Here is a 14,460-nt window from a genome sequence, read left to right as displayed (position 1 = left end):
AAACCAGGCGTTAAGGGAGGACCCGCAAAGGGAACTCGTAGTAGGGCAATAAGGGATTACCGGCACTGGTGCCCTTACTGGTGCCGGTAATCCCTTACCACCCACCTCGTAATGAGGCCCCATGTCTAACAATCTGCAAGTCTTTGGGCCTCATTCTGAGATTGGAAGCAGCCATGGTACCATTAGCACCATGGCTGCCTCCAATACCGGTACCGACTCCGACCTGGTTCAATGGGGACTTACCAGTGTAGTCCGACCTTTGCGGGACTGGTAAATCCTCATTGAAAAAGGCAATCCCCATTCCCATTTGAGCCCCCATAGGGCTCAATGGGAATGGGGAGGGAGCTAATAATGGTACCGCAATTTTGCTCCCTGTTCCCTTTGCGGCTCCCGCTAAGGGTGCCTGGTAAAACCAGGCACCCATAGCGGGACCCGCTAAGGGACCTCGTAGTAGGGCGCAAAGGGATTACCGGCACCGATGTCCTTAACGGTGCCCGGTATCTCTTTGCGCCCTACTCGGAATGAGGCCCTTTGTATTGGTTGTAGTTAAACCTTTAAAATGTAGTTGTAAAATACAGAGGAGCATTTTTAGGCTCACATAAACTATGGCGTGGGCGCTATACAAATGTAAGATAACATAACATAACTTCAATTATTATTCTGCTACTTGTGTGTTTCTCTTTAGGATTGAGAAAATGAAGTTAGAATCCTCCATTTCCTAACAAGGTTTTATACATAATTTTTTAAAATATTGTGTTGGGTATCATATATGGTGTTTATAATAACGTGAAATTATACTTTCCAAGTCAGGTCTACAAAACAGTGTAGTTCAGGAAAGTCCAAGATAACTGTGCTTTGATGTACAAGAAATCGAGGAAAATGTGGTCGAGTGCAGAAATTGCAGACAGGGCTCTTTCCCAGCTTCACCTCTTAATCAAAGTGTGTGATCCTGGGCAACTAATTTAATCTCATAATGCCCATCCTGTCAAAAATCTGTCCCTTAATATTACTACATTTTCAGACCCTGAGAGTGATTTACTTCTTAGAGTGAGCTCTCCAAAAAAAGCCTCACTGTTACAGAGGTTGAATAGGCTGGGCATACTGGTATCGTTGCCAGCGGGTAATGCAGAGATCGAGTCTATTAATCCGGGCAAAACACTGTGAATGAATGGATTACGGTAGAATTTTACAATTGCATTGTGCCCACCCTCTCCTCTTTATTATGCGAGCTATTCAACAAGTCCATGCAGAGAGCAGTGCCCTGAATTAATCCTCATTGCCCAAATAAATCTAATCCCAAAGACTAACAAGGACTCCACAGAATGCACACATGACAGGCCTAGTTCATTGCCAAATACAGACATTAAAATGTTGGTGAAGGTGTTTGCCTTGCATTTGAAGACACCGGCCCTCATTAGGACTCCGCCGCTAAACCATGGTCCATGCTGGAGTATGCCATGGAGAAAGGGGGAATTAGCATCCCATTCCAAGGTTGGCAGGGCGGTAATTCCCTCTTTCTCCATGTCCCTTCCCCATTCCCATTTTTGCCCCATAGGGCTCAATGGGAATGGGGAAGGCGGCAATTACGGTACCGCAAATTGACGGTACCGTAATTGCCATCAAGGTCCCTTTGCGGGTCGCTACTTTAACGGCTGGTCCAGACGAGCCGTTAAGGTCGGGAGCCGCAAAGGGACCTCGTAGTAAGGCATAAGGTGTTAACGGCGCCGCAGCCTTTTACGGCGCCGTTAACCCCTTAACGCCGGGGTCATAATGACCCCCACTAACTGGGAAACGAATACGCCCATCCCAAATGGGCCCCCACCCAAATGGGAAGGCCGTAATGTAAGGGCGTAGTTGGACATTCTGCAGACTTACGTCATAGGCAGGAGATAGTGTCATAGGCAGGAGATAGTGGCAGCCATGTTAGGTGGTGCTATCTGGAATATAGACTTCAAAGATTTGGATTTGGGGGACAATTCTTATCCCTGTATGGACTGCAGGCACGAACCTGGAGGGGTCTATGTGATCACTTCGAAAGTAAATACTGAAACCAAAAATGCAGATTTTTTTTTTCTTTAAACCCATTTTGCTACAAATATATGTGGGGGAGCCATCCGCACCCGCAGACCTCCCCCTAAGCCCCTCCCATATTTATTATCACCCTCAGCCCCCCCCCACATATACATGCAGCGACCTGGAGTCTGCCAGCGCTGTTGCAATTATTACACAAATGCATGAAGATGTCAGGCCATGAAGTGAACTGGAGAAAGAGCAAGGCATTGCCTCTGTCCAAGACCTGTTTCAAGGCAGAGTAATGGCAGTGAATGCAGCTGGGGCACTGGAGGAATTGTGGGAATTGTGGGAAGGTGATATCAGAAAATGGTGCCACCTAAGGGTATCCCTCTGTGCGACATAAACAAATGTAAGGCACCCAAAACCTAGAGCTCTGCAGCTGTCTAATAGAAGACTTCAAGTGTTCCTATGGTTCTGTTAACGGTGACCACCAGTTAGGTCACACATTAATGGCCTGCTTCAGCCAGTGGGTGGTGGCTAGGGGCAGTTTAGCAACTAGTTGGGAGTACGAACCCCAAAAACAGAGAGAAGGAACACGAAGAATTGAAAAAGAGAGAAAGGCAAAGAACCGAAACAAGAAAGGGAGGAGGAAAGTGTTCAATTAAATAGAAGTGAGAATGACAAAACGCTAACGGGTGAAGGGGGACAGGAAAGGAAAAGGGAGGGGTGACAGAATGAAAAAGAGGAAAAATATAGTAGGTAGATGTAACAAGTGAAAGAGGGAAAAAATAGGAATGAAAGAAGGAAGTGTGGGAGAGAAGGAAGGAAGGAAGAAAGAAAGAAAGAAAGAAAGAAAGAAAGAAAGAAAGAAAGAAAGAAAGAAAGAAAGAAAGAAAGAAAGAAAGAAAGAAAGAAAGAAAGAAAGAAAGAAAGAAAGAAAGAAACTGCTCTGGATTCACAATTGTTTATATTGAGCTTCCGTATGTATGTTTATAAAAATAAACAAGCAGTCTTTTCTCCATTTTTATTACGGAGGTAATGATGGATTGGGAGGCTCCTAAAGTGTTATATTACGAGACCCCCAATCCATCATGGCCGCCATTATAATAGAAGAGAAGCGGCTAAACAAAGTTTGCTCCAGACAACGGCAGACAATTTGGACTGTTGGTCTCCATATTAAGGCGTGTTCTAATACTAAAAAATGTTTTAAATTGTAAATGTAATGCACACGAAAGAGTGAAAAACAAATGTTCATCAATGTTCCAAGCAGCATGGAAACGAACAAAGTTCTTAAAAGTAACATTTAGCAACTCTTTCCTCAGACAACTTACAAAGTTGCAACAGCCTCTAGAAACTTCTACATAATACGACTATAAGCTAGATCTCATCGGGATGCATTCTTTCTGCATCTCTGCAGCGGATTGACACCAACCCCCACCGCACTACTGCATGCAGTGTAACTGCTCTGGCTTGGGTAGCACATTATTGCAGAATCAAATTATCATTAACCCTTCAGTCAACACATTTTGTAAAAAACTACCTAATTTCTCAATCAGACACTTTCTTGATGTTTCACCAAACTCTAGCTTGAAAAAAATCCTATTTATTACTTATAAGACCTTATAACAATTGAAGAAGAGCATGGTTGCATGCTGTCATAATGCATGTGTTCCTGATTACCCACTAGTCCTTTAGAATTCTCTTACTTATTTACTTTGTAGAGTTCTAGAAGCGTGTGCAGGCAACTTCCGGGCGAGAAGGCGGAAATAAGGGGAGGTAGTGAATCTTGCTAGGGCTTTTTCACCTTTACCCGTGCCTTCATTCGGTGGTGTGGAGCTATGCAGGGTGCGGTGGCTTCCAGGAGAGACTGTCTGTGTATTCATTTCAGAGGCCCAGCCCAGACAGATGCTGATTGGTGCATTCAGAGGCGTTAAGGCTCCGGCTGAGAAGTCCTGCCTGCCTGGGGTTCCCCGGAGAGTCATGCCCCAAGTGCAGGTCCGGCGCGTGCTTGCGTATCCTTCATTCCACGCTTGTCTCCACTTCCCTAATCATATTGTAAACGACCCTAGTCCACCGAGACATCCGCTTGCAAACATGCTGAACGTCATCTTTTATTCTGATTAGGTGGACAGGAGCCTAGAGAACTGGACACATTTCCCCTAAATTGTTTTGGAATACCTGTAAGTATGATATTTGATGATGAGGAACCATAAGACACAGTGACAGAGAGCAGCACGTGTGCTTGAAGGGCCTGAGGGCAATGCATATGCAATAGAAACTAGGAGAAAAAAGAACGAAGCCAGCATTTTCCTCAATAACATGTCTCAGTGAAATTCTGCTTCATAACTTTCCAGAATGTTGATACAGGCCTTAGCTTGTGTATTTTGGATGCCATAAAATAAGGTTTAGGTTCATAACACGAAGGCATGACGCATCACTAAAAAGAAGACAAACGCAGACTTGTTTGGATAGCAGATGTTTTAAGCATTATTTGATTTCTCCAGCTGCACAGAAGGCTGCCCTATTTATTGGGCACTCGTGACACGATCATAGCCCGTGCATCCGTCAATTTTGGACCCATCACATAGCAATAGCTCATTCCCCTTCTCCCCCAGAAATGTGTAGGATGAGTCTTGCTTTGTTTTTTGGCATAAAAGGCCACAGATTTATTTTCCACAATATCATAAAAAAAACCACACTGCACACATTAGTGGAAATCACTCAGAAGATGCGGCGACTGCTCCGTGTCCAACTAACCTGCTTCCCCCTTTCCTTCCAAGAGTCCAGAATAGGCCCAACTCTCGCAACCCTTTGCGTCAGAGCCTCTCCTGCCCCTGCAGGTACTCCTGGGCGGGGAGAGTGCCGTTTCCTTGGGGGAAGCTGAGCCCTTGTTGTTCCCCCCAGACACCCCTGCCGCTTAGGCTCCCAAGGGGCGCTGGTCTGAGAAGAGCAAAGACCCTTCCGGCTTTCTCCTGGCTCATCCAGAGTCTGTCTCTTGTGTTTGGTCGCCCAAACACCACCACGCCACAGGTGGGTTACCGCCCACACCGTGGCTCCCCCGTGCTCCCCTTTTACATTTGAAGGATTTTTGTGCAAAGGTTCCAGTAAAAAAGATCCATCCCCAATGGTGACAAGTGCACCCCATCCTTGAGAAAATATTCTGGGGATTTCAAGTTAATCAGGCCGTGCCTGATCTGCCGAAAGCCCCTGCCCCTGCAGAATTTAGCCATTGCACAATTTAGCTTCCGCCTGGACCTTTCCACGGCTACGTGATTATCCACACCTCTCCATTCTGGTCTCGGGATTATCTCCGACCAGATGATTTCTGTGTTACCCAGTTGTCCTGCCAGCTCCTGCAATGAGAACATCATTTCCCGCATTAGCGCCCCCCTCCCCAGGCTTGTCAGGTCGTTACCTCCCAAGTGAATAACCAATACATCCAGCTTTTGCTGTCTCCCCAGCAATCTGCGCAACTGCCCCTGCAGATGAGCCCATTTCATTCCTGGCACCCCGTGCACCCAATCCTGAACTCGCCGGCCGTCAATTCCTCCTGTTTCGCTCTCCAGCTTGCCCCAGCCCTAGACACAAATGAATGTCCTATTACCCAGACCGATCTCCTTCTACTCTGGGCTGGTGCTAGTGGAGAGAGAAGGCGGCATGTCAACCTTAAAACTTTTCAGGCCTGATATACCTCTTAAAACACCCGACTTCCATCTGCTTGATTACTACTTCCCCCATGCCCATGGCTGCGGCTGACGTAGCTGCCCCAATCCAGAATGTGTGTCCCGAACACTCCCCTCATCTCCCCAATTTTCTCCAGTGCCAGTTCCATCACCCTTCTGAATTGGAAGCGGCTCAGTGCCGACCCATCGTGGTGGATGAGCAGCGGTGCCCCCCCTACCGATGGAGGTCTTAGCCTGAGGAAGCTGACACGGCCCTGACTGGACAGGCTATGCTTCCCACGAAGGGTATAAGGGTCACTGTGCACCCTTTGCCCTATTGGTTCGTTTTTGATCTTTTTAACCACAACGCAACCTGTTCACCTGAACAATGCACATCATACAACTGTAAAAACCCCTTAACCTTGGCCCCCTTGTTCTCTGGTACCAGTTCACTCACCCTGAATGCCCCAAAGAATGCTAAAGTGAAAGCTACCTTGAACAATGCTACTTCAAAACCCCTGTGACAAACTTCCTCCAGCCATCCTACTAGCGTTCAAAGCTTGACTATGTCCATGGGCCTTCTCTCGTCGCTCTTAGGTATTCCTTGCTTAGCCCAGCCCTTCATGTCATTGTTAGTCCAGTCCCCTCTCCACAAGAGCACCCGATTGAATTTGTCCAAAAAATGTGTCCCACATGGCCAGGTCCTCTCGTACTTCACCCCCCAGCCTGATGTGTTGAGCTGCATGCTGCAACCCCACTGTTTTGAGTTCTATACTCCTTGCGAACGCTCTACCCACCGGGATGACTTTCCCTGCGAAATGGAGGTTCCCTGCCAGCGCCTGGACTTCCTTCAAGGTTGCCATATTCTTACCCCTTAAACCTTTGATGGTTTCCTTCAATTTCTCCACCTTGTCCTGAGGGAGCCTGCACTCTCCTTTCATAGTGTCAATTTCAATCCCCAAGAAAGTCAGACAGGTCACTGGTCCTACAGTTTTCTCCCTGGCTAGCGGGACCCCCATTACCTTCATCAGCCTCTGAAATGTACTCATGAGGGTCCCACACTCCCTGGACCCACGTTTGCCAATAAACAGAAAATCATATAGGTAATGTACAACTGCCCCGTCTTCACACTCCAGCTTGAACGCAAACTCTAAGAAGGTGGTAAAAGCTTCAAAATATGCACAGGAAATGGCACACCCCATAGGTAAGCATTTATCATAGTAATACTGTTCCCGCACCTTGAAACCAAACACATGCTGACTTTCCTTGTGAATGGGCAACAACCGAAATGCTGACTCAATGTCGGCCTTCCCCATCAGGGCTCCCCTCCCCGCAGCTCTCACCACCTCCACTGCGTCCTCAAAAGATGAATAATGCACTCAGCACAGCTCTTCGGCAATGCCATCGTTAACTGACTCCCCCTCAGGAAAAGAGAGGTGGTGGATGAGGATATATTGTCCCTCCTCTTTCTTAGGGACCAGTCCTAGTGGAGACACTACCAGATTTGTCATTGGCGGATCCTTGAATGGGCCTGCCACTTTGCCTAACTTGACCTCTTTGGCCACTTTAAGCGCCACTACCTCCAGTATCCCTAGCGCTGACCCTAAATTGAGCGCCTCCTTGCCCCTTTTGACTTTTGCGCATGAGATTTTGAACCCCCACATGAAATCCTCTTCCTGATGGCGGGCGGGCGTCCTTCTGCTGAGGCTGGATGCTGCCTGCAGTAAGGAGCCCACCTGTTATAAAGGGGTAGCCCCTCCCCTTTCCTCTGTTGCCCTTCGCAGGCTTTTCCCCCTTTTCGCCGCGCTTTCAGCCGGCGCCTCCACTTCGTCCCCGTAGGGGGAGGACAGGATGAGGACACTGCCCGGGTTATCAGGATGCCTCCTCCATTTTTTGTGCTGTTTGTCGTCACTGGCATGGACAGAAATGAGTTCCTTCAGATCGTGAGGGGGGAGAGTCTGAGTTATAAAAGACACAAACGTGGGAAGGAAGTGAAGAAAGATATTGGGGAACATGAAGACAGGAGCGGAGTAGACAGACATGCCTACCGTATTGATTCGGTAGGCAAGGTAGAACTATCGGTAGGTAGGCAGGCTGGGGTAACGTATTGATTCAGAGGACGAGGTAGAACTATAGATAGGTAGGCAGGCCTGGGTAGTGTATTGATTCAGAGGGTGAGGTAGAGCATAGATAGGTAGGCCGGGGTAACGTATTGATTCATAGTGTGAGGTCGAACGACAGCTAGCAAGGCAGGCAGGGGTAACTTATTGATTCAGAGGACGAGAGAGAGCTATAGATAGGTAGGCAGGCTGGGGTAACATATTGATTCAGAGGACGAGGTAGAACTATAGGTAGGCAGGCAGGCCTGGGTAGTGTATTGATTCAGAGGGTGAGGTAGAGCATAGATAGGTAGGCCGGGGTAACATATTGATTCATAGGGTGAGGTAGAACGATAGCTAGCAAGGCAGGGGAAACTTATTGATTCAGAGGACGAGGGAGAGCTATAGATAGGTAGGCAGGCTGGGGTAACATATTGATTCAGAGGACGAGGTAGAACTATAGGTAGGCAGGCAGGAGTAATATACTTATTCAGATTTCGAGGTCGAACGATAGCTAGGTAGGCAGGCAGGGGTAATGTATTGATGCAGAGGGCGAGGTAGAATTATAGATAGGCAGACAGGGGTAACGATTTGATTCAGAGGGTGAGGTAGAGCGATAACTAGCGAGGCAGGCAAGGGTAACATATTGATTCAGATGGCGAGGTAGAACTATAGATAGGTAGGCAGGCAGGGGTAACATATTGATTCAGAGGACGAGGTAGAACTATAGATGGGCAGGCAGGGGTAATGTATTGATTCAGAGGGCGAGGTACAACGATAGCTAGCGAGGCAGGCTAGGGTAATGTATAGATTCTGAGTGCAAGGTCGAACGATAGCTAGGTAGGCAGGCTGGGGTAACGCATTTATTCAGAGGGCGAGGTAGAACTGTAGATAGGTAGAAAGGATGGGGTAACATATTGATTCAGAGGACTAGGTAGAAATATAGATAGGTAGACAGGCATGGGTTACATGTGGATTCAGAAGACGAGGTAGAACCATAGATAGGAAGGCAGGGGTAACGTATTGATTCAGGGGGTGTGGTCAAATGATAGCTAGGTAGGCAGGCTGGGGTAACGTATTTATTCAGAGGACAAGGTAGAACTATAGGTAGGTAGGCAGGCTGAGGTAACGTATTGATTCAGAGGGTGAGGTAGAACTATAGATAGGAAGGCAGGGGTAACCTATTGATTCAGGGGGCGAGGTGAAATGATGGCTAGGTAGGCAGGCAGGGGTAAGGTATTGATTCAGAAGATGAGGTAGAACTATAGATAGGTAAGTAGGCCTGGGTGGCGTATTGATTCAGAGGGCGAGGTAGAGCTATATATAGGTAGGCAGGCTGGGGTCACATATTGATTCAGAGGATGGGGTAGAACTATAGATAGGTAGACAGGCAGGAGTAACGTATTGATTCAGAGGACAAGGTAGAACTATAGATAGGTAGGCAGGCAGGCGTAACGTATTGATTCAGAGGGCGAGGTTGAATGACAGCTAGGTAGGAAGGCAGGGGTAACGTATTGATTCAGAGGATGAGGTAGCACTATAGATAGGCAGGCAGGGGTAACGTATTGATTCAGAGGGTCAGGTAGAACGATAGCTAGTGAGGCAGGCAGGGGTAAAGTATTGATTCAGAGGGCAAGGTAGAACTATAGATAGGTAGGCAGGCTGGGGTAACATATTGATTCAGAAGACGTGGTAGAACTATTGATAGGTAGGCAGACAGCACCAACGTATTGATTCCGAGGACAAGGTAGAACTATATATAGGCAGGCAGGGGTAACATATTGATTCTGAGGGTGAGGTAGAACTATTGATAGGTAGGCAGACAGCAATAACGTATTGATTCAGAGGGCGGGGTAGAACTCTAGATAGGTGGGGAGGCTAGGGTAATGCATTGATTCAGAGGATGAGGTAAAACTATAGATAGGTAGGCAGCAAGGGGTAATGTAATGATTCAGAGGACAAGGTAGAACGATAACTAGGTAGGCAGGCTGGGGTAACATATTTATTCAAAGGGGAGGTCGAACGATAGCTAGGTAGGTAGGCAGGGGTAACATATTGATTCAGAGGGTGAGGTAGAACGATAGCTAGCGAGGCAGGCAAGGGTAACATATTGATTCAGATAGCGAGGTAGAACTATGGATAGGTAGGCAGGCTGGGGTAACATATTGATTCAGAGGACGAGGTAAAACTATAGATAGGTAGGCAGCAAGGGGTAATGTAATGATTCAGAGGACAAGGTAGAGCTATAGATAGACAGGCAGGGGTAACGTATTCATTAAGAGGGCAAGGTCGAACGATAGCTAGGTAGGCAGGCTGGGGTAATGTATTTATTCAGAGGGCGAGGTAGAAGGATAGCTAGTGAGGCAGGCAGGGGTAATGTATTGATTCAGAGGGCGAGGTAGAACTGGAGATAGGTAGTCAGGCTGGGGCAACATATTGATTCAGAGGACGAGGTAGAAATATAGATGGCAGGGGTGACATGCTAATTCAGAGGACGAGGTAGAACTATAGATAGGCAGGCAGGGGTAACATATTGATTCAGAGGGCGAGGTCGAACGATAGCTAGGTAGACAGGATGGAATAACGTATTTATTCAGAGGACGAGGTAGAACTATAGATAAGCAGGCATTGGTAACGTATTGATTCAGAAGACGAGGTAGAGCTATAGATAGGCAGGCAGTGTTAACGTATTGATTCAGAGGATGAGGTGGAACTATGGATGGGTAGGCAGGCCTGGTTATCATATTGATTAAGACGGCGAGGTAGAGCTAAAGATAGATAGACAGGCTGAGGTAACATATTGATTCAGAGGACGAGGTAGAACTATGTATAGGTAGGCAGGCCTGGGTAGCATATTTATTCAGAGGGTGAGGTAGAACTGTGGATAGATAGGCAGGCTGAGGTAATGTGTTTATTCAGAGGGTGAGGTAGAATGATAGCTAGTGAGGCAGGCAGGGGTAATGTATTGATTCAGAGGACAGGGTAGAACTATAGATAGGTAGACAGGCAGGGGTAACGTATTGATTCAGAGGACAGGTAGAACTATAGATAGTTAGGCAGGCAAGGGTAACGTATTGATTCAGAGGGCGAGGTCGAACGATAGCTAGGTAGGCCGACACGGATAACATATTGATTCAGAGGATGAGGTAGAACTATAGATAGGCAGGCAGGGGTAACATATTGATTCAGAGGGTGAGGTAGAACGATACCTAGCGAGGCAGGCTGGGGTAACGTATTGATTCAAAGGATGAGGTAAAACTATAGATAGGACGGCAGGCTGGGGTAACTTATTGATTCAGAAGACAAGATAGATGTCATGATGCCTACCCCCGGGCATCAGGACCAAGGCCCTCAGCTCCGGGAGCAGGCATCCAGAAATTTGTTTAAACCTCAGCATCCCCGGCTAGGGTCTGCCTGGGTTCAGTCCTGGCGCTTTAGGCGCCAGGCTCATCATAGAAATCAGTCCTGGTGCCATAGGCGCCAGGCTCATAGACTTTACTTACCTGATGCAGACCATGCTGCAAAAGAGTCCAAGCCTACATGAGGCCTGGGTGGGACTATTTTGTTACAGGGACTATTTTTTACTCGGGCGTGGCTCTAGGGAACTTCTTACCTGGAACTACTTTGGATGCTATTTAAACCACACCCGAATAGCAGCACATGCTTCGCGTTATTCTGCATCCAGCAGCGTGACGCTCGCCGTGCCTGCAGCCAGCATCCAGTCTTCTGCCACGCCCGCGTGCCTGCAGCCAGCATCCAGTCTTCTGCCACGCCCGCCTCGAATCCGGAGCTCCTAGAATAAAGAAGAAGAAAAGGACAAGGTTAGAAAATGAACTTATTTCAAATTCCTCACCTAATTCCGGAACAATTTCATCTCCAGACCTGGAAGGTACATCAGTCCTGCACGCGTCGCGTCGCCAGCTCCAGCACGGCGCCATACTCATCAGTTCTCACAGCATCTTTCGATCCGGCACTGTCTCCATCATTTCTTCGCCGTAATCCGGCACCTAGAGGACACAAGAAAAGACAAGGTGAGCCAAGGGAATCAACAAATACAACCTCTTACCACCATAGACTTACCTGATTTACCATCGGCGGTATTATTCCATAACTCTCTACATTTTCATATGCCGTATCTGTAAAGAGGGAGAAAAACAACACGTTAACGCATGCAATAGTTACCGGACAGCGTTGGGTAACACAGACTCTTACCTGAACGCCAGCAGCAGCTACGAGACCTTCTTCTCACAAACTCAGTTGCAACTTAAGGAAGGAAGGGGACAAGAGTGAACATCGGGCGCATTGAACTCTTTCAACTTGATACTTACCAATCCCGCCAGGGACTTCAGAGTCAATACTTACCGTAACTCTCCCAATGCCTTCAAACCAGTGAAGTAACTGGTATCTACGTGCCCCTGCAAGACACGCAGGATGGAGAGCTCATCTTTTACGAACATAAGGTGAGGTTACTAAGGGGGTATTGGAGGTGATTAGTGGGGGAGAGCGAGAACAGTTGAGAGGCCATCACTAAAACCCACAGGTGGTTAATCCCTGTCTCCACTTGCAGGAAAATACTTCTTCGGGTCCAGCAGACAAGACTAGGCGGGCCAGTCCAGACAGTCATCTCTGCACTAGGCATCACGTTGAAGAAGACCGCAGCTGTCCGGGTTCGATCGATTCCCCTGTGGAGTCCAGGTGAGCGTAAACGTAGAACTATAGATAGACAGGCAACGCTAACGTATTGATTCAGTGGGTGAGGTCAAACGATAGCTGTGTAGGCAGGCTGGGGTAGCGTATTTATTCAGAGGGTGAGGTAGAATGATAGCTAGTGAGACAGGCAGGGGTAACATATTGATTCAGAGGGTGAGGAAGAACTATATATAGGCAGGCAGCAAGGGGTAACATATTTATTCAGAGGGCAAGGTCGAACGATAGCTAGGTAGGCAGGATGGGGTAATGTAGTTATTCAGAGGGGGAGATAGAACTATAGATAGGCAGGCAATGGTAATGTATTGATTCAGATGACAAGGTAGAACTATAGGTAGGTAGCCAGGCAGGGGTAACATATTGATTCAGAGGATGAGGTAAAACTACGGCTAGTGAGGCAGGCAGGGGTAACATATTGATTCAGAGGGTGAGGTAGAACTGTAGATAGGTAGGCAGGCTTGGTTAATGTATTGATTCAGAGGACGAGGTAGAACTATGGATAGGTAGGCAGCAAGTGTTAACATCTTGACTCAGAGGGTGAGGTCGAACGATCCTACGTAGGCAGGCTGAGGTAACATATTTATTCAGAGGGTGAGGTAGAATGATAGCTAGTGAGGCACGCAGGGGTAACATATTGATTCAGAGTGCGAGGTAGAACTATAGATAGGTAGGCAGGCAGGGGTAACATATTGATACAGAGGGCGAGGTAGAGCTATCGATAGGTAGGCAGGCAGGGGTAATATATTGATTAAGAGGCAGGCAGGGGTAATATATTGATTCAGAGGGTGAGGTACAACGATAGCTGGCGAGGCAAGCAAGGTTAACATTGATTCAGAGGGCGAGGTAGAAAGAACTATAGATAGACAGGCTGAGGTAATGTATTGATCAGAGGACAAGGTAGAACTATAGATAGGTAGGCAAGCAGGGGTAACGTATTGATTGAGAGGATGAGGTAGAGCAATAGATAGACAGGCTGGGGTAACGTATTGATTCAGATGGTGAGGTTGAACGATAGGTAGGGAGCCAGGCTAGGGTAATGTTTTTAATCAGAGGGCGAGGTAGAAATGTAGATAGATAGGCAGGCTGAGTTAACATGATTATTCAGAAGGCGAGGTAGAATGATAGCTATTGAGGCAGGCAGGGGTAACATATTGATTCAGAGGGCGAGGTAGAACTGTAGATAGGTAGGCAGGCTGGTGTAACATGTTGATTCAGAGGACGAGGTAGAGTTATAGATAGGCATGCAGGGGTAACGTATTGTTTCAGAGGACAAGGTCAAACGATAGCTAGGTAGGCAGGCTGGGATGATGTATTTATTCGGAGGGTGAGGTAGAACTATAGATAGATAGGCAGGCTCAAATAACATATTTATTCAGAGGGTGAGGTAGAAGGATAGCTAGTGAGGCACGCAGGGGTTACGTATTGATTCAAGATGGCGAGGTAGAACTATGGGTAGGTATGCAGGGGTATTGTATTGATTCAGAGTACAGGGTAGAGCTATAGGTAGGCAGGCAGGGGTAACATATTCATTCAGAGGGCAAGTTTGAACGATAGCTATGTGGGCAGGTTGGGATAACATATGCATTCAGACAGCAAGGTAGAACTATAGATAGATAGGCAGACTGAGGTAATGTATTTATTCAGAGGGTGAGGTAGAACGATAGCTAGTGAGGCAGGCAGGGGTAACATATTGATTCAGAGGGCATGGTAGAACTATAGATAGGTAGGAAGGCTGGATATCGTATTTGTTCATAGGACGAGGTAGAACTCTAGATAGGTAGACAGGCAGGGGTAACGTATTGATTCAGGGGACGAGGTAGAGCTATAGATAGGTAGGCAGCTAGGGGTAACATATTGATTCAGAGGGTGAGGTAGAAAAATAGCTAGTGAGGCAGGCAGGGGTAGAGTATTGATTCAGTGGGTGAGGTAGAACTGGATCTAAGTACACTGGCATGTGTATCATATTGATTGAGTAGGTG

This window comes from Ambystoma mexicanum, chromosome 8 (assembly GCF_040938575.1).
Source record: "Ambystoma mexicanum isolate Mex_15411 chromosome 8, UKY_AmexF1_1, whole genome shotgun sequence".
Lineage (NCBI taxonomy): Eukaryota > Metazoa > Chordata > Amphibia > Caudata > Ambystomatidae > Ambystoma > Ambystoma mexicanum.
This window is presented reverse-complemented; position numbering follows the sequence as displayed.